At 38.9% G+C, this 21,140-nt stretch overlaps 1 protein-coding gene across 1 annotated transcript in view; it reads left to right on the forward strand.

Annotated features, from left to right (window-relative positions):
* Positions 1 to 3,574: 3,574 nt before the first annotated feature.
* DIRAS2 (DIRAS family GTPase 2) overlaps positions 3,575 to 21,140 on the forward strand; it is a 35,597-nt gene continuing 18,031 nt past the window's right edge. The window contains exon 1 of the mRNA XM_027653129.1: positions 3,575 to 3,660. The gene's annotated coding sequence lies outside the window, so the exon portion shown is untranslated. The remainder of the gene's footprint in view (positions 3,661 to 21,140) is intronic.

The following is a 21,140-nucleotide window of genomic DNA, read 5'->3' on the forward strand; positions in this document are numbered from 1 at the left end:
TAAGATATCAGAGATTTTTATTTTTATGTGAGAGTAAGTTTTATTGATTTAGTGCTGTGAGAAGAGTCAAGGTGGACTTGCTTCTGCTTCTGCCTCTCTCCCTAGAACTCTTCCCAGGACAGAGTTTGTCTTGATATCAAAGGCATGCAACACAACTGTTTTCAGTGCCCTGACATGAAAATGTGTGTTGTGGTTTAAGAATGGTACTACCCAATTTAATGCTCCCACTGAAACACTCCAAAACCATGTGCTGCTCGACCACTTCCCCCTTCCCCACCTCTCCCTGTGGCAGGATGGAGAGGAGAATTGGTGGCTTTACAAAAAGTAAAGATCATGGGTTGAGACATGAAAGATTTACTGCAAACAGCACTGAAATAAGGCAACAAACTGTAAAAGCAACAACACTAATGACAGAGTGTAAATGAAAGAGGCAAACAATTCACACATGACTGCTCACCACAGAAACACGAAAGTAGACAATACCCAACCTCTCCTTCTGCCACAGTATTCCTCCAAAAGGTGTTCCTCCACAGTCCCCACACTATGATGTGAGGTGGTATAGAATAACCTTCGTGTCCTAACCATGGCCCTTCTTAGTAACTGCAAAAATTAACCCTGTAATGGCCCAAATGAGGACCATGCGGGTTGAGAAAGAGAGACATAAAAAATCCTGGCAGTATTTTGTCATCAGTGACCACGAAAGTCTGTCAAAGCATTTTGCAATCAGCTGCTCCCGTGTGAAGCAAGAAAGACATCTGGTGAAGCATTAGTGTCCAGATGGCTATTTCAAGAGCTAACAAGATGACTTAATGAAATGCTAAAGATGGAGGATGCCAGAGCCAAAACTGGATGTAGTTCATATGCATCACAAGGGAAAAGAAAAACAAGATGCCAATGACTTGCTTGTAGAAGAACTGCTTGCTTAAACAAAATGGAAAATACTACTTGCTAAACGTCAGCAATATGTAACTCATGAACATGGTTGGTTGAGTGCTCAAGAAAGTCACGTCTGTGATTCTGGAACTCAAAACCAAAACCGTATGTAAACAAGCACACCATTGTATCACAGAATTATAGAATCTTAGAATCACAGAATCATAGAATGGCCTGGGTTGGAAGGGACCTTAAAGATCATCTGGTTCCAATCCACCTGCCATGGGCAGGGACACTTTTCACTAAACCGGTTTGCTCAGAGCCCTGTCCAACTTGGCCTTGAACACTACCAGGGATGAGGCATCCACAGCTTTTCTGGACAGCTGATTCCAGTGCTTCACAGTAAAGTGCCTCATAGTAAAGAATTTCTTCCTAATGTCTTATCTAAACCTACTCTCTCATTTTTAAACCATTATCATTACATGTTCTTGCTGCTAGCAAGAGAGTGATTCCAAGCCTCTTGTAAGTAATTGCTCTCCATCTTTCTTGTAGGGTCCCTTCAGGTACTGAAAGACCAAAATTAGGTCACTCTGAAGCCTTCTGTTTTCCAGGCTGAACAATCCCAATTTTCTCAGCCTTTCCTCAACGGAGAGGGTGTTTTATCCTTCTAATCATCTTTGTGGCCCTCCTCTGGGCTTGCTCCAACAGGCCAAGGACCAAGCTGGGGCCCCCAAAACTGGATGCAGCACTTCGGGTGGAATTTCATGAGGGCAGAATTACCTGTCTTGACCTGCTGACCATGCTGCTTTTGATGCAGCCCAGGATGCAGTTGCCTTTCTCTTCAGCTGTCTTGGACAGTGTCAGACAACTGCAATTCCCCTAACCTCTGCCAGGCCCTGCCACAAATCTGTGGATCAAGTGTAGACTAATGTTACCTGTGGCCAATCCCATGCATTTCCTTCTAAGGCATTTTAACTTCCTTGGAAGAAATGCTGATAAATTCTATGAAATTCCTAGATGTCAGAGAAGAGGTCTTCAGGAGAGATAACTTTGACCTTGCAAAAACATTAAGTGAGTTATAAAAAGGAGTGGGTCCAAAATTACTTTATGCGCATACACAGAAATAAAGACATGTACACTTTCATAAGTACTTAACTAGAGAGTGTGGAATACAGAGGATAAAAAGATTTATTCTGAAGAACGTAGTATGGGAAAGCAGCAAACGCTCTTGGGGTTTAGTGCAATGGGTATTACCACAGCCTTGCTCAAGTGGTTTGCTGAAAGTAAGAGAACTTCTGAGATCACTTCTCTGCCATAATATTTGCTGGGAAAAAAAATTTGGGACCTGCAATTATTATTGCAACTTTGTCTGGCAAAAGATTCCCACCAATACTTCCAGGATGTCAGTGGAGAGACACTGTTTGCTGTCTCCAAGTAATATTATCATCAGGAAGAAAACAGTGACTGGTGGCTCCTTGTCTTAACATGCAATGTTTTAGCACTGAATATAGTGTCCTGAGGTGTCATCATAAGTGTTTAAAGGCAGAAAGGAGGAGAAACAGAAGTATTTTCACAATCTTCAGTGGCACAGACACAGACACAGGGACAGACACACAAGAGTATCTTTGTCAAAGAGACAAACACTTCCTACACTTCCAGATGAAGCAAGGAATTCATTATCATTTCCTTTCTCTTCTGGTAATCAGAAGTGAAAGTTCAGTTTTCCGTGACCTTTTTTGTTTTTTACTGCAGAAGGAAAACATTGAGCATTAGTAACAGAGCTATTAATTATTAACAGCAACAGCAAGCAAAACTTATGACACACAGAAGTAAATTAAATTGGTTCATTTCCCATTATGGGTTAAGAAACTGTTACTTCAACTGTTTCCCTTTGGCTGACATTCCTCTTTAGCACTGACTCAGTAAAAGGTGAGCCAAGGATGGACTTGTTCCATCATATATTAACGACTTCTCTTTAATATTTTCCTTAGAACAGAAAGGTTGGTTTTTTTTCTTTTACATCTTAGCTTATAGTTGACCTTTATCATAAAAAGTTTTCAAAAATGTCACTAATTTGTAAGTAGCACTTTGGCAACTTTCTACTGTCTTGCTTATAGAGAGCTGTTGAAGAGCAAGAAGTTTTCCTTTTTTTATCTGGATTTTTACCTCTTTTATTTGTTTGTTTATTTTTTAATTTGGGGAGAGGATATCACTTACCTTCTTACACCTGCTTATGCATTCTATCACAGGTTAATATGATTCATTAGAAGTTGATAAGACTGTTTCAAAACTGAACATAAATCAATCCATAAAAATAATTGCTTTTTTTGTTTTGTTTTGTTAGAGTTTACTATTTTCCATTTTCTGGGAATATAATCCTTTTCTGGTTCTGTAAGATACCAGTAGAACTGATATGTCCAGTTTAATTATTCTCAGCATGACAGAACCAAGCTGATATGGGGTGAGAAATATGTCCTAACCACCAATCCACTTAAATAATTCAATGTTTGTTATCAGTACTTTATAGAATCCAAAGCTTACTTGATTCCTTTTCTCACCCTTTCTGACGTTTGCTCTGACTCAGCCACACAACACTGTGGCTATAAAAAGATGTGCAAAACAACTGACTCAAGCAGAAGCATGCCTGTTGCACGTGTCTGGTTAAGATTTCCCTGTTTTAGCTGAATAGGTACATTTTTCTCTGGTGGCAGACTGCAACTGCGAGTTGGCAGGTACCATCAAGTGCTATGTAAGAGCCTGAGAATTGTTCAGTAATTGCAGTTGCAGGTAAGTGAAAAGCAGTTTCCCAGAATTTTTGCAGTTAATTGGAGGGATTGGGTTGATATACTTTAAGAGTATGTTAACTTTTAAGTTTGGAAAGAGTATTCATCTGCAGTAACCTCAGATGATGAGATGAAAGCTGAAAAGCACCATTTGGGCTTCTGTCTCCCACATGACTTTTCAAGACTGATTGAAGTATAATGTTGAAATGTTTTCTGCCAAAATATGTAAATAACACTGAAAGTCAGATTGATATATTTGTGGAACTATTATTTGTTCATATAAATTTAGTTTAAACAGAGGGTGCAACATGCTGGGGAGTTTTGACACACAAGCAGTTGCTGTTTCAACTGACAATATCCCATGTAAAGCAACTCATTGAATGTTTCACCATCTTCATCAATTCTGAAATCCTATCCTTCTCCTAAGGTTTCTGATGTTCTGTACTCATAAGTAGGCTTAGTGTAAGAAGAACATGGTGCTGGACCCTGGTACCATCTCCACTGTGTAACTGGGGGGGTTTTTTGGTTGGTTGGTTGGTTGTTTCTGTTGGTGGGTTGGGTTTTTGTTTTGTTTTGTTTTGTTTTTTGTTTTGTTTTGTTTTGTGTGTGTGTGATTGTCTGTTTGTTTTGGGGTGGTTTTGGGTTTTTTCCTAGGTTTTTTGTTTTGGTTGTATTTGCTGAGCAAATCTCCAAACCTTCAGGAAATGTTAGCTATGTGGGTTTCAGTTCTTGAAAGTGTTCACATGTGACTGGTTTCAGAAGCACATGATTGGCAGCAGCCCACTGTTTTCCAGTTCAATTACATCAGCCATGTTGCACTGCTTGAAGCAGAAAAACACTTAACACTGCATTTTCTTACTTTGTGACTATCCTCTCAGATGATAAATAAACTGCAAGATCTGTGCTAGCTGCATTTTCTGGATAAATTTTAAAAGATGAGTGAAATGTCCTTTCAAACTGTTGGATTTATTTATTGGTTGGCCTGTCGAAATTGAATACATAAATATACAGAACACAAATAAGTACAAACACTGTGATGGCCAGAAATCAGCAGAGATTCAGTGATCATTGTAGCTGAGATTCTCCTAAAAATCAGGCAGCAGCATGTGTTTAATGAATGAGAAAATACTGGAAAATTGGCCAGATCCTTTAATTTAAATGTCTCTGTTTGCCCTGAATTTTGAAATGGGGATAGGGAGGGAGGTAGGGAACTGATAAAGTAGCCATGAATAAAAAGAAGTGGGGCTTTTTTAGAGTATTTTGAGCATAGCATGTTCTATTTACTATGTGGATATACTGTAGCACCAGTGATACTGTGGTATTCATCATTAGAAATAATGGATAATTATCTTACTGATACACTGATTTCTGTTATCTAAATGAAATATCTTGCTTTTCAAGTTTTATATGTATAAATAAATAAAATAAATTTATTTATTTACGTATAATTACATACAGATAAATATATATAAACAAAGAAAGAAATGTATAATTTTAAGACGCAGTCTAATTAGAACTACATAGAATTGCATAGGTATAGGGAAACTATTGTTACCACACTTGAAATATCTAACCACTGCAATAGGTGAATGTGAAAAATAAGTCTGTTCTGAAAAATAATGAAATTGGTGGAGCACAGAGAACAGTTCCACTTGGCGACATGTTACATTCACCTAAAACTCTGTAATTCAGGCAATTATGGAAGAAATTTTAGCTGTAATAAAACAGATGCTCCCTGTTTTGACCTGCATACTTTACTGCAAAGTATAACCAAACAAGGATGATTTTACAATGTTTTTTCTCAAGATATTTCCTTATCCTTTGTTAAAATTGTGATAATCTCTGACAAATTGCACTTTTTGTACAGTCTGTTAAAGGCAGAATGACCTTTACCACATCATCTAAGTCAAAGATGTTATTTTAACTTTCTTCCTGCACTTTGTCCTCAAAGGGTTACAGGCACAATAGTTTTTATTTGCCATTTCTGTTTCATTTTCTGATTGTCCTTTTATGTGTCCTCCTGTTTAGTACATTATGTTGATCTCCCTTGGAGCTGCACCCTGGAAATCTACTGTATTTGAAGCAATTTAGTCTGTCCAGCAGATTCTTTCCTTTTCCTATTATGCAGAAAGCTTGTTGTGTTTAATAACTCTTGACTATAAATTTCTGTTCAAATACACTTAAAACCCTTACACGTACAAACAAAGCAGTTGAAGAATTTTCTTTTAACAGAATAATTTCTGTGACTAGCATGAAAACGTCTTGTGGTTAAACTTTATCCACCAAACACAGTATTAGATGTCAAGGATATTTACAGAAAACTCACTTGTGATAATGAAAAGAGCTCTGATATGGTTGGTGGTTTAACTTGCTCCACTCTTAGGTACTTTGTTATGTGAAAAGATAATTTAAAACACCTATAATGAAAATGGCACTCTGATGATTTACAGAGCTAATTAATTTTCTTGGCTTTGTTTTTTTCCTGGTTTGCAAGGCCTGAATTGTGACAGTAGGACAAAAAGTGAAAGAATGACTGGAAGACCAAATACAGCATGATCAGCTTAAATTTTCTGTTTTTTTTTTTTTTTGATAGGATGAAAAAGACAAAACAGAAAAAAACCCCAAACCTACTGTACTAATACAGGCAATAGCCCTTAATGATAAGAAATCAACGAGAGTGCTGATAGTCTTTCCTACTGCAATGCACCCAATTTCAGAAACCAACTCTTTTGAGTCTACTCTTTTGACATTAGCAACTAGAATGTGCCATAAATTATCTTTGGATCACCTAGGAAGATGCAGATCAGAGTACTGAATTCCAGTTAATTTAGTTTAAATTTTCAGCCACATCTACTGGATTTCACACAGAACTGCTGTCTTTACACAGACTACACTTTAAGTGACCAGGAAAAAAATATATATCCTGGATAATAATATTTTTTAAATGTTATTAAAAATATCACTGGAGGATTAGTCATATGTTTGGCCTTGGTCCCCATCTTCTATCACTGTGTGGTGAGAAGAGAAAACCGTAGCACTAACTTGGTCTCTTACAGGCCTGGTGATAAAACGTCTCAGTGATATTTAAAAGCCGGACAGAAAGATATCATTTGAAGTCTTAGAGATCCAGCACAGACATTATAAAGGGCCTAAAGCAGGAAAATTGGGTGGATAAATGCTCCATCCATCCCTGGTGATCAGAAGGGTAAGTCAGAAACGAGGCATAACATCAGCAAGTGTCACACTGGCATTGCTTATTCTGAGGTCAGGCATCAGCTAGCAGAGGATTTTTGTGAATTCAGCAGTCTGCAAGGGCTTCAAGTTCAGTCACTGTGCTCCTGTGTCCCTTGCAGAACTGCAGCCTTCTGCTGTGGGGGGCTCCACGTAGCACTGACCTGCCCCTGACAGATACAGTGAAATTTATTCTATCCAATTTTGAATCCCATGTTACAAAGTATTTGACCCAAACCAGACAGCCCTGGCCTTCTTGGACTAAGAGTTGGACTCGATGATCCTTGTAGGCCCTTCCAACTCAGCATATTTTGTGATTCTGTGATTCCAAACACCAGTCAAGTGAGAGCTGCTTCCTCTCCCATGTTGCCTGATAGACCTATTACAAGATGTCGTGTGCTTTGGCTTTATACTCAGGCTGTTCAGTCAAACAGAAATTTTCTGAAAGCAGTGTCTGCAGAATCGGGTCCTGAGTTGCTTTGTTGACTTGAAAGGAGATTTTTATGAGATAAAATTCGAAGGGAATACTGCAATGTGGAAATCTGCACCTAAAAGCCAAAACAGAGTGCTGGTGGTTTGCTGCTTAGGGGCTTCTGTCTGTTTTCACTTTCTTTATTTTGTTTGTGATTAGTCAGAATGTTATTAGTGCAGAATGTTTCTGGTTAATTTACACAGCTATTAAAAGATGGAATAAGTGGGTAAAAAATTACCTACCGGAAAAATCACAGCATATTAAGGTGCTATAAGTCCTGCTGATTGTATGGTGGCCTGGTGTCCAGAAATACCATCCTGAGGAAAGGTGGAAGGAAGTATTCCCTTAAGCGTTTCTTACATCTCATTTAATCTACCTCATGAATACATTTTTAAAGCATCTCTTATTAATTTTAATTAGTAAATTTTTATTTTATCATTTTTATTGGCCACTCACATCCCTTTCTCTTTCACAAACATTCACCCGCATACTGCTGTGGTACATTATTCCCATGACTTTGTACAGTACTGGAATTTCAACTAAACTAACAGACACTTTAGTATTTTCAAGTGGAGGTGGAGAAATTTTTATAGTAATAACTGTTTAGTACATTATTACATCACATAGCACAGTGCAAACAGCTATCAAAAATATGGAATTTTCAGCAATACACTGCTGTGATTTTCTGATTCAAAGTATTTTTCTTCACTGTGCTCCTGGTTAAACATACATTTGTCTGATAGATTTCTATGACAATGCCTTTGTTTGTGAGTATGCAAGGTGGAAATATTAAAAAAAAAACCCTATTTTTTTTTTAGTCCACTAGACAATACAGTTAGATACAATGATTCTGAAAGTTTGATAAAAAGATGGGTCGTATAGCAATCCATACTTGCCTCTCCAATACTAATTACTCTTTTGGGTCTTGTTATATATTTTTAAAAAGCTATTTATATAATATATTCTGTAGGATAAATTTGTTGCTGGAGTAAATAATTTTAACCCTACTGGTGTCAGCAGAGGCACAATTGAAATGTTTTGTAAGTTGTCTTTTTAATCCTTCCTTGGAGATGTAGAATGAAAGTGGGTATCTTCCCACATGTAATTTAACAATTAAAAAAAAATTCTCCCTCTAGGCTTATCCTATTTCAGGGTGAGGTATTTTCAAATGGATTTTTTTTTTACAGCTGCAGCAGCAGGGGACACATTAGGTTGCCATTACTGGCTAGTCAGGCATTGAAGAACTGCTAAAAATGGAACAGAGAAGTTTCACGGTGAGCTCCTGAAAATGTGTAATCTAAGACACAGTATAAACTCTCCTTCACAGCTTTCTTTAGGGTTTGATAAGAGTTAAAATGATTCTGGTGACTAGCCTCTCTCAGTATAACTTTCTGTACTGATTTCCGGACAAACAGATGGACTTCAACAGAGCATTTGAAAAAAAAGTTGTTGGCAATCTTACTGAGAAGCTTCTATTTCTGATTCTCGAAGTAAATACCTGGACACTATGCTTCTGGAAATTCCTTTAACAGAGAAGTTAGAACAACTTACGTTGAACCACGCTCAGTGAAACCTGCATAAAAAGACTCCAGTGCAAGGGTGGGGAGCATTGACTATCCTTTTGTAGCCAGCTCTCCTGGAGGGAACAGGACTTCACTCAGATGCTGAGCTAAGCTTTTCCCTCTTGTGAAAGAGGTATCTAATTTTTTCATAGAATTAGGGATTACGCCAGCCATTCGTAGTGTAACATTCATGCCCAGAAAGCAGACCAACAGACTGGGAGGGAAAGCTTTCAACCTGCAGAGATTATACTTCTCACGTCCTGAGGGTACAGGAAGTTTGGTGGATTTAATTGCAGAAGCTATGTCATAAATCCTTGTTTTCAGCTGTTGAAGACAGCTGTGAAGACCTCAGGTTATTTGTGGTGAAGTTTATTGCCTTTGTCGTGGAACCGCCATCAGTAAGGCCCTCATCAGGACTTTAGATTGTGTAAAGGCTTCACTGAAGCACTGATTGATGCAGGACTTTTTGGAGTTGTACAAAAAGCTTCCATGTCTTTTGCAGCCTTTAGTGTTCTAGTGAGGTCAGGGGGATGGTGTGGGGTGCACAGACCTACCTAAAAATGAGCAATGAAGGCAAGGATAGTGAGCACAGGCACCTACCACTAGTAATGGGAGGCCATGATATGAGGCCACATATAATAGTTAAAAGATGATGGCTGGTTCAAGACTGTAAGGTATCAGCAACTTTTTTTTTTCTTGTGTGTTTGTATTCTTTTTACTTATAATTTTTTTTTTTTGGGGGGGAAGGGGTTTGTTTTGATACTTTATAAAATGGCAGATGAAAAAATGTTTCTTTATAGTGGTCCAATTTAGTTGATGCTTTTTCAGTGTTCCTGCCTCAGGAGGGTGAAGTCGAAAGTGCTGTGCCCTGCTGACAAGAAACCAAACATACCATACATTCAGTTCATGAATCATACTCATGAACTGAGCTCTAGATATTGCTGTGTGGAAGACGAGTAATGCCAGTGTCTCCTGACACTTGGCACTATGATAAGGTCTCCAAATCTGACACTGATGAGCTAATATTTATTTAAAAAAACAAACAAGCATTCATGTAAGATTACTGGAATGATTAGGAAGGGAGAACTGTGATAATGTCCAGATAATCCTTTGCCAATAGAGACTTAGTGAGTGATTTGGCTGTTGTATCTCGGTTTATTTTGTGGTGATTGAAGATCGGAAGGTCACGGTGCAACTTTTCCAAAGTAATAAAATATACCCAAAACCAACAGAAAAAGAAATTGGAATACCACAATTAACCAAGTTCCCCAAACCAATCAGGCATGTATATGTAAAATTTTGCTTTAAGTGAATTAAAAAATTGCACACTTACATGGAGCAGCTTCTTTTGCTAAGAGATAAGTAAAGAATTTCAACAAAATCTTCTAAACAATTCTTCTCTTTCTTGCTTTTTCTGGTAGCTTTCTTCCCTAGGGAGAATCCTTGGTGTTTAACCAGAGCGGATTAAGAAACCATCTCTAAGCAAATCTTTTCTATTCACAGTGTTTCCATCCAAAATTTGATTTAATAAACTGTTTGCCTGATTTCAATCTGTATTCATCAACACAATTCTTCTTCAAATTATATTGAGAATATTTTATAAAATTGTGTAGTGTCCGCACTGCACAAACTGCAATGAATTGCAGTTTATCTGTGAGATGTCACCAAATTTAGCAGAGGAAGGGCATTTGCTAGTTTTAATGAGTTTGTTTTACTCACAGAATGATGGAGTGGTAGCAGTTAATGCAAGTGTATGCTCTCTGTCTGTGCCAGAACAATTGATTTGGGCAGAATATACCTGCCTTTGTCCTTGTTCCAGCACTGCAGCAGTGTTACAGAATGGAAAGGGCTCATTTATTTAGAATACACCTAATTTACGTAGAAGGGTACCAAGTCTCAACTCTGCCAACTAACACATATTGAAGTCTAATTTTGATAAAGACAGACTTTCACCTATAGGTGAGGCTTAAGGATGCTTTACCTCTTACAAAACAATTTCAGTTTATTTTACTAGGTGCTATTACAGGAAAAGAAAAACACAAAAGTTACCAGCCAAGTTCTGTTTTCTTTGCCAAGTCGGCAAAGCCCCCTTATAAAAACACTGACAATCTGACTCCACAAGTATCATTATCACAGTCGTGTCATAACTGTCTAGTAGTTAAGTGGGCTTTTCAGGAAAATAATGTTCTTAGATGCACCATTTAGACACTTGAATGACTCCCTCAGTATGAATGCATTAGTGTTAGTGGGTTGCACTGCTGCGCAGTAAGTAAAGGTCTTACTTCTGCAAATGCAAACCTTTAATATTTTGGCAATTGTGTGGGCCATGGGCCCTTTGGAAATGTCTGCATGCAGGACATGTCTGTGCAGCACAGGATCTGGGTACTAGCAGAGGTCACAGGTGTGCAATCATCGTGTCACTGAAGGCATCACACAGCACTTTTCAGCAGAACCAATTACTTTGAGACAACTGATGAGCCAAGGTAGTTACACTGCTTTTGATTCTGGAGCTAGCTTATTTGGCACAGGCTCAAGTTTCTCTGTACAGTCCACTCTGTAAGCTTCATCTTTAACAAGTCAAAGTTTTTGAATTACTGGAGCTCATCTTGTTAGAGCCCGGAGCTAATAATACCAAGATTGTGGGTTTAATCTTTATGTTGGCCATTCAGAGTTAGACTTGATGATCCTTATGGGTCCCTTCCAACTCAGAATACTCTTGTGAGTCTGTGATTTATTTGCTGTGCGCTTGAGACATACTCTAAATGACCCAGAGCCTATAAACAGAAGTCATGCACCCAACATCCAATTCTACCATCTTTCTTCAGCAGAACTGTTCAGGGGACTCAAGTTTTGATTTAGCAGGTACCTAGCTGATGGTCTGAACAAAGACTCTCATGATCATGGTTGCAGTCAAGGTCTTTTGAGGCCTTTAAAGCTCCAAGCAAAGCCATAATTTTTCATATTAATAAGAACTTACATTAAAATAACAGTGACAAAGAAAAGGACAGGATCAGCTTGTATAAGTGGTATAAGTCTTTTTCTTCATTTTTAAAGGACTAATTTTCTTAAATAAATGTGATTATGCTACTCAGAAAATGTTCTATGTTAACATTCTTATTTCTTTAAAGGAAAGCAAATTCTTTTTATTCCTTACATGTTGCACAATATAATGGCACACAGCCCACACAGTGGGTACTTTAAATGAACAGCAGGCCTTCAAATTACACTGAAAGGCCTGTTATATTTCAAGCAGGGAACATTTTTATTACAGTCACATTCCTGACATTCTACAAGATGCATACTCTTTTTTTTTTCCTCTCTCTCAATATCAGACCAACAGACAAATAGCTGGAATAAATGGGCATCTCTGGAGTACCCATGGACAGTTCACAAATAAAGCTACATCAACTTTTTGAGCTGGAATATTCTGCACTGAGAGAAAACTCTATTTTATACACAGGAACTGCAGCATGAGTTGTATGCAGGAAGCCTCATCACATACAATCAGTGATTCACAGTTTCATTCAGAGCAGACAGCAACTTAATGGCATTATTCAGCTCAGCGAGCAGGGATTTGTGTAATGGGGCTTTCCAAAAGTATAACCACAGCAGTGAAGAGAGGTGGCAGCTCAATATTTTCGGTTTGTGTTTGACCTTTTGTCATACTTTGGACCTTGATTCAACCTTAGCTACTTCCCTCTCGCTTTGGAACAAGTCTGACCATTTTTCCTGTAACTAAACTAAGGCTCAAACAGACTGTACTCCTACCTCACATCTTTAATCTATGTTTGTTTTCTCACCCCATTAGCTTCCTCCTGCCTCATCCTCACTGCCTCTTTCAATTTCAAGGCTACAGAAATTATAGTTCATTATAATGAAATGCAGCTCATTAGTGCTGCTCTCCGAACCATGGAAATTCCTCCCTAAAGAGCTGCCACCCAAATAAAGTGACCTAAAAGATTGGGAATTTTGCAGTGTTCAAATGATAGTTTTGCAAGATCTCTATCCCCTGAAAAGGAAACAAACACATCTTTGGATTCATAAAAATGCACACGTTTTAATGCTATTAAACACAAGCAAGTATAGATGTCTACGCATCAAAATGGACAATTATACATTTTTGTTAATCTTTCCATGTGGCTTAGGCTGTGTCTTTATTGCCCACTTGTATGCAGCATACATATATTCAAAAGAGTTATCCATAACTTGCAGGAAGGGTTAGTGACCAGAAAGCTCTGCTAAGACTCAGCAGAGTCTATTCTTAGCCCTGTTACCAGTAGACTTGATGACCTTGGACAAGTGAATTCACCTCTCCAGACCTCAGCTCTACTCACTGAATTGCAGTGACATCTATCTGCCCCTGGAATATGATGTGATAGGTATTTGGGAAAGGTTCAATACCTCTCTTTTTGTTCATGTTTAAGGGTAAGTGAAGAACATGCAAACTCTGCTTGTAATCTATTCAAACATCAGCTGTATTCTAAAAATTGAAGGTCTATAGGTTCAGTTCCTTGAAATAATGATCAAAAGAGTATTTCAGAATCACAGAATATGCTGATTTGGGAGAGACTTACAAGGATCACTGAGTCCAACCCTTACCCCTGCACAGGACTGTCCCCAAGAGTCACACCATTGACCTGAGGGTATCATCCAAATGCTTATTGAGGTCTGTCAGGCTTGGTGCTGTCACCATTGCCCTGGGGAGCCTGTTCAGTGCCCAACCACCCTCTGGGGGAAGAACATTTTCTAATATCCAACCTAAACCTCCCCTGACACCACTTCAGGCCATTCCCTCAGATCCTGTGTCTGGTCACCCCACAGAAGAGATCAGTGCCTGCTCCTCCTGTTCCCCTCACAAAGAAGTTGTAACTGCAGTGAGGTCTCCCTTCAGTCTCCTCTTCTGCAGCTGAACAGAAAAAGTGCCCTCAGTCTCTCCTCGCACAGCTTTCCCTCAAGGCCCTTCACTATCTTTTTTGCCCTCCTTTGGACACTCTCTGATAACTTAATATCTTTCTTAGATTGTGGCAATCAAAACTGCACACAATGTTCAAGGTGAGGCTGCACTGGGTAAATAACTCCTGTCTTCCTCCAAATTAATAGAATTTCTGCCAAGAAATTTTACCCATCCTAAACTGTCCTTTGGAATATTGTTCCTGATGCACTGAATAACATAATTTCCAAAATGGCTTGCATTTTATAATGTGCACTAAATAATCCTCACTTTGCATTGTCTAAGGCAATTCATAACTACAAAATTAGTAAAGATTTTATTAATTTTTTTTGCTTCATAAATCTATTTAATATTACTTGATCAAAACACTTAATGTGATAATTCAGGTGAAAGAGGTGAAGTCTATTGTGTTTTTCTTTTCCACTGTGGTGATTGCATGTTTTTGTGTGGCTAACAAGTTTACTGAAGATCATGTATTAGGATATACAGAGCCATGCAGAAGAGAGGCTGTCCTTGCAAGGAGGATAAACACCTCTGACCTAGTGGCTTCTTCAGTGAGTTCACAGCAACAAGATGATCATGGAGCAATGGCAACTGGTAAGAAGGATCAAGTGCTATGACATTTTATATAGTTCAGTTACATATCTGTACAGATATGCATAAGTGTACAGATGCCAGTGAAGGCCTTTAATAGAGAAATATGTGGCAAGAACCATAGAGAAAACTGAAAAATCAACAAAAAGTAAAGGACAGATAGAAATATTTCCATGATTTACATGGAATCCCAAAGAAAATTTATCAGTGTGATAACAAGAGGAAATCTGACAGTAATACTGTCAACACGTTTTCTTATTCCCATTATTTGCACTGTTTTCACATCTGAAAATGAATGTAAGCTTTTCCCCTGACTTTGGTTGGTGGATGTAAGCTGTCTCAGAGGGGAGGAGGCAGATTCCTGTAACACGAGGTGGCACTAGGCTGCTGCCATTGTTGAGACAAACCTTCAATGCCAGGAGGAGGAGGAGATGTGGAAAGAGTAGACTGCTCAGTTTTCAGTCTGACAAGTCCTTTCAGCTGAGCAAGCTGGCCTACAGAAGCAGTGAAGAACACAACCTGCTTTCTGCACGAGATTGTCAGAGCTGCCATCCTAGCCCGTGTGTCCCAGTCACCTTGGGGACATTACAGCAGCCTTGGCCAGCCTTGCTGGAACACAGCACTGGCACTCAGTGCTTCTCTTTTAACCTTGACAGGTAAAGATGAGTTTCACTGTTGATCAGGTAAAAGGCAGAGTTTCTTCCAGCTGAGAGGAAGTGACCTGTTAAATAGCCAGCTATTCTTGGGAAGCTGATGGAACACTGCTTGTTAAAACATTTTCAGAGACACATAAGATCTCTGTAATGACAGAAATGCTGATGAGAGTGTTGAATCAATGGTCTAAAAGGGCTGACACAGTGGGACAGAGAAAATGAAGCGGATCAGGTTATCACTATATTACATGACAAGGAAAAAGAAATACACATGTTCTTAGACCTGCTTCATGCCAGATGCCTTGTTTGAGGAGTAGTTTCTGATTGATGTTGGTTCCAAAAGGTCTGTTCACTGTGTCACTATTTCACACTGTCACACTGCTGTACTATTTCACATTTCTTGACAGGGTTAGAAGACCAATCCACTTGGTGGTAAATCCACTTAAAGATCACAGGCTCAACTTAGCAGTTGCCACTGACTCTAGTCCCCTCTGTGAACATCCTCAGGAAAGAGACAAATAACAGCAGTGCACACCTCTGCATACAACTGCAATGTGAAGAGTAGTGAAAAGCATTTTTGCCACACAAGTCTCTGCTTCAAATCTAGTTGGTAGAGGAGAGAGATAATAATATACTTAACACAGAGTCAAGGGGAGAGCGTGAAAAACTCCTGCTGATATTCTTTGTATACTGCAGAAACAGGAGAACTGATAGTGTGCAAATTTTGTGCACGTGCACTGTGGGGTTTCTAAGCCAAATACAACTCCCATCTGTGGGGATTCCTGCAAAGGCAGGAGTTTGAATCACAGATACTAGGAAGAGTTTCAAATTAGTAGAATTTATGTCTAATTAGAGGTTGTCCGTTGTTTCCTGTATTGTTATCCTGATTCTACTCCTTGTAGAGATTGAAGTTCAACAACAATTGGGAGCAGCAACCTAGCAAATAATGGACGGCTCTCTTCTGCTCACTACTCACTTCTGATTTTTGGTTGCAGTTGACGGATTTGAGTACCAATTAGATCTGTGGTGTTAAGACAAGCACAAATGAAAGTTTCCATTTCAAGTAGGCAACAATAAGGCCTGAACAAAAATAAAGTAATTTGCAAAGTGTGTAATACTCTGTCTGTAACCAAAAGAGTATTTCTTTCTCCAAATGTTTGATGTAATCCAAATATTTAACACATAGCTAACATGCCAAGCAGTTATCCTTAAACAGAGAAAGTAATAGCAAGTTTCAGGCTGTTGTTGATCAACAACACTGGTAAATAATGATATATTCTTGTACCAGATCTGCTCTATACCTTTCCTCCTTAGCTGGGGAAGGGGAGACAAATATACGAAAGGCTCAGAGTTTGAGATAAGGGCAGGGAGGGATCACTCACCAATTACTTCACAGGCAAAACGGGCTTGACTTGGGGAAATTAGTTCAATTTATTGCCAATCAGATCTGAAAAGGACAACAAGAAATGAAACCAAACCTCAAAACCCCAACCCCCACCCCTTTCTTCTTTCTGGGCTCAACTTTGCTTCTGACTTCTCTACCTCCTCCCCTCCAGTCCTCCAGAGATATGGGCTTGAGGGGTGTTGTCAGTTCATCACACATTGTCTCTGTCTCTCCTTCCTCCTCAGGGGAAGGACTCCTCACACTCTTCTCCTGCTCCAGTGTGGAGCCCCACCCACAGGAGATAGTCCTCCACAAAATTCTCCAATGTGAGGTTGCAGTTTCTTCAGGAACTGTTCCAGTGTGGGTCCCCTGCGTGGTCACAAGTCCTGCCAGCAAACCTGTTGCAGTGTAGATTTCTCTCTCCAGGTGTTCTCCACAGGTTCTGCCAGGATCCTGCTCCAGCTCAGGCATCTGACAGGGTCACAGCCTCCTTTGGGCACACACATGTGCTCCAGCATGGGGTCCTCCATGGGCTGCAGGTGGATATCTTCTCCACCATGGACCAAAACATTACCATCCAAACCCAATACACCCCTGTGAGTTTACACCTAAGAGCTGTTGTAAAACCTGAAGGGGGTTGTCCTCATTTTAAGGGGCACAAGATAAATGAACGCACTAAGAAAAGAAGAACTACCTAGTCATAGGAAATTTTTTCCTTTTTTTCCAATTTTATTTTCAAGTGCAATGCAAGTAGCTGACATAATGTTTGAATCTTTTAAGGCATTATGCTCACGTGAATTTAAAATTTTGCCTGTCAAAACCATCATTTGTCCTGAGAGCTATAGTTTGTGTTTGGAGGGTTAAGATCAATGAATGACACATGATTAATGTCATTCATTTATGTTTATCAAGTCACAAGTTTCTTAGCTTTCCTCCTTCATGGAGATTTTCTTCAGTATACCTGGATGATTATGGGTCAAACACACTGTGGGGTTTAGTGTGAATATTGATCAGCAAATGGAAGGACTGTTCTTAACAAACTGATTTATATCCAGTATATTTTGTGATGGATGCTTATACTAATAAAGACAGAAATACTCTACTTTTCTATAAAGGGTTCTTAACAATTTACAAATGTCACAAAATTCTAATACTATACTAATAATATAGATTATATATTAAATATAGTTAAATAACCCTAACAATATTAAATAATATAAATAATATTATTAAATTTTAAATATTGTTTATGGATTTCTAAGAAAGCTTAGTAACTTTTTCCTGTATTTGCAGCTCTATGCAATTTATTGATGTTGAATCACTAGTTTACATGGGCATGTGTTTGTGCATGGTTTAGTGAGGCTTATATTTGCAGAAAGAAAAGTGAGTTGAACATGACTCTTTTTATACTTACAACACAGAAATTTTGGTTTTCTGTTCTTTGTTTATTATAAATGCCACCAACATATTTTTATTTTAAAATTATCATGTTAAATACTGAGCAGTGCTACACTATCTTACCATTTCACAGAAAATCAGGTTAAATGCAGTTAACTATCAATTTTCAGTCACAATAACACTCTCCCCTGTGTACCCTGGGAAGATATTAGAGAATAGAGTCAATGGCCTATCTCCTTCAATCACATTTATGGTATCTGACAACCCAGAAGCCAATAAGAATTAAACCTTGTCTTTCTTTCCCTGTAAATCAGCAGCAAACCACTTGCTCCCAAGTGTTCAGAAGCAAGCCCTGAAGTTATGGCCCTTGTACAGACAACAAGGCAAAAGTATCTCTTTGTGCCATTCCATTCATCAGGAATCAAGTCAAAACTTGGAAAATATTAATTCAAAGTAATACAATCAATAATGGAGATTACAGGTCAAAAGGGTGTCTCAAGGAAACTGTATTCACCATACTGCAGGTGTGAATGACAAAGTCTGGGCTGAAGTCCACTGAAATCTAAAGGAGAAAATGGCACTCTGTGGGGTCTGATAATACTTTCTCCCAACTACCAGTTCCAACTGCAGCCTGTAAGGAGTGACATGTCTTGCAATTTTGCTGAAATAGTTGCTTTATTTTATTGTAAGATAAGAGCTAGGCCGGGTTTTATTGCAACAATATTTATTTATTTATTTTTTAAACTTCTCTGTGCAACACAAAGTTACCTTGCAAGAAAATGAGCTAAAAGTCCACAGCTAGCAAAAATAGTATTTCATATATGTACTCCCAGGGCCTGAAAATGATACAGCATAAGATACCCCTCTCCAGAAGAACAGCAGTTTGAGCTTTCCTCACAACATTTCACAGAGTAACACTGTTGGTCAGGTGAGGCTTTGCTACTAAAACATGTTGGATAAAGATCCACCTTTCTTGTCGACTCAAATCAAGAGGTAGTCTGGAGTCACTGCAACATAAATGAGAACCTCAGTTACACCCAGGAAGAATTTGGCCCCATCATCTCATGGTTTTGGTGTAGACCACTAACTGCCTGAAATACTACATATGTTTCAGGTGCATTTGATTTATACATAAGATGTAATTCTACCAGAGGTAGTCACCTGCTCCAGTGCATTTTAGATGGGCTATGATGCACCTAGACATGCTAATAATAACTTGCTACTTATCTACTTTTCTTGAGTTTTTCTGGTTCAAAGTATCATGCAGGCATCAAAAATACTATTACAATTTCATACTTAATTTACAAAATGGTGAAAGTTGCCTAATATTCAAATGAAATGTGCAAGCACAAAATACAGCCCTTTAGATAAACTGTCCTGGAGCTACTGTCATGTCATATTTAAATATAATTATTTGACCAAATGCAGGTCATTAAAAGATCCACCGCTGACAGTCAGCTGCCCTGGAGAAACACTCTTAATAATAATAATTTTATCAGAAAGTCATTTCTTCCTATTGGACAAAAACTCCCGTAAATCTTTCTGATACTAAGATCTTTTGCGATGTCCAATTTACTGCTGATTAAGACAACTCATTACCTCCTTTTTTAATCCAACTGGTAAATACAGAATGGGAAGATACCAAAGTATGATAAATTTATGAGAACTATTAGCCATTTTGAAGGCTAGTTGGAAGGAAGAACTAAATTTCTTTACAACATTGCATAGCCAAGACAATGAGTTTCCAAATGTGCAAGAGAAGAGGGATGTGTTTTAGCCAGACTGTGGTTTAGTGAAAGCATTCCAGAGAAACAGAGATTAACAGGAGGAAAACCATCCCAGAAAAGACAAAAGTGAGCTTAGTCCCTGCTCTCTGCTGGCTTCTCCTTGTCAGGACTGTTCTGCCTTGCACAGAGAAAATCCTTACAAGTGAGCAGCTGTTTCACATCTTAAACTTTAACGGGCAAACTGAAGACTTTCTCATTTTTCCATGCTGTGTATGGGCCACGGGTTGAATTTTGACTCGGAAGCACTTCCAGTGCTTATGCAGGTTTGTGCTAAATGTGCATTCAAGCTTTAGGCAGCTCATATTTTGCTAAATAAGCAAACTTCTTGTTCCTTAAATGCCCTCTCTGGTGTGGATGCAGCACAGAAACCAAATGACCACACAGCTTGGCTAAGACGTTTCGTTGTGAGGGAAGCTTGTAAGAGAAATAGTCTGGTAGGGCTTTGTGCCCTTGCCCTCTGCACTTTCCCTTCTACACAGTAACAGATGAGGGTTACTGGTACATATTCTGCAGTTACAGGGCAGAGGTCTGTGGTGCCACTGGGAGAAGGGAAGACCTTCGCTGCGAACAGACCCTGTCCACTCCATCCCGCATTAACACACATCAGCATCGGGAGCAATGCAGCTTAGTGCAGGGAAACCTTCACCCTGTGGTGCCTCTGCTGGCCGGGGTGGGACTGACCCGGGATCACTTCCGTGGGATTCTCCGCTGGGACCACATGTGGATAACCTGTGTTTGTCATAAGATGAGAGAGGCACACTTGGGATTTTAGAAGTCTGTCTTGTCTGAACAATGCCGTTTAGAGCAGCTGTGTTACAAAACCACTGCTGAGAGTAGGAGCTACCATGTCAGTTTTCAGCAGAGATAGTGAGGGAAATCCCATACAGGTCTCCTTTATAGTGAATTATAGCATGGCAACCCAGGAAAAACCTCATGGTGATTTTGGCAGGCTAGAGCCCAGGTGGAAGCTGTAGAAGTGAAATTTCTGTCTGTCACTGCAGGTACAAATCTGGAACCTGTAAATGAAAGATTTCTATTCTTTGGACAGGTAAGGAAAGAATGAAGACAGGCTATACTGATACTTGTAATTGAAGTAAATTCTGTTTGAAAAGGTAGTTTTTCTAAAGTTTGAACACCCATCCTGATGGAATAGGGTTCGAGAACTAGATTCTCTCAGACTCACAGTGTAAACCAAGTGAGTAAGATTTGTGGCAAGTCATAACTCTAAAATTCTTCATGTGCTCCCACAGTTTTTAAGGAAAATTGAAAGCCACATTGGCAACAAGGATGCACTCACTGAAGACTGAGATCTGTTGACCTTTGAAAATTACTGAGACATATTCTTTGCAACTACAGAAGCACTTTATTCAATAAGTAGGTCTGGATTCTGCACTCATACTGTCATGGGGCAGAATCAGAAAAAAGCACAGGCTAAATCCCTGTGCAATATTA

This window comes from Corapipo altera, unplaced genomic scaffold (genome assembly GCF_003945725.1).
Source record: "Corapipo altera isolate COAL_440 unplaced genomic scaffold, ASM394572v1 61305, whole genome shotgun sequence".
In the NCBI taxonomy this organism is placed as follows: domain Eukaryota; kingdom Metazoa; phylum Chordata; class Aves; order Passeriformes; family Pipridae; genus Corapipo; species Corapipo altera.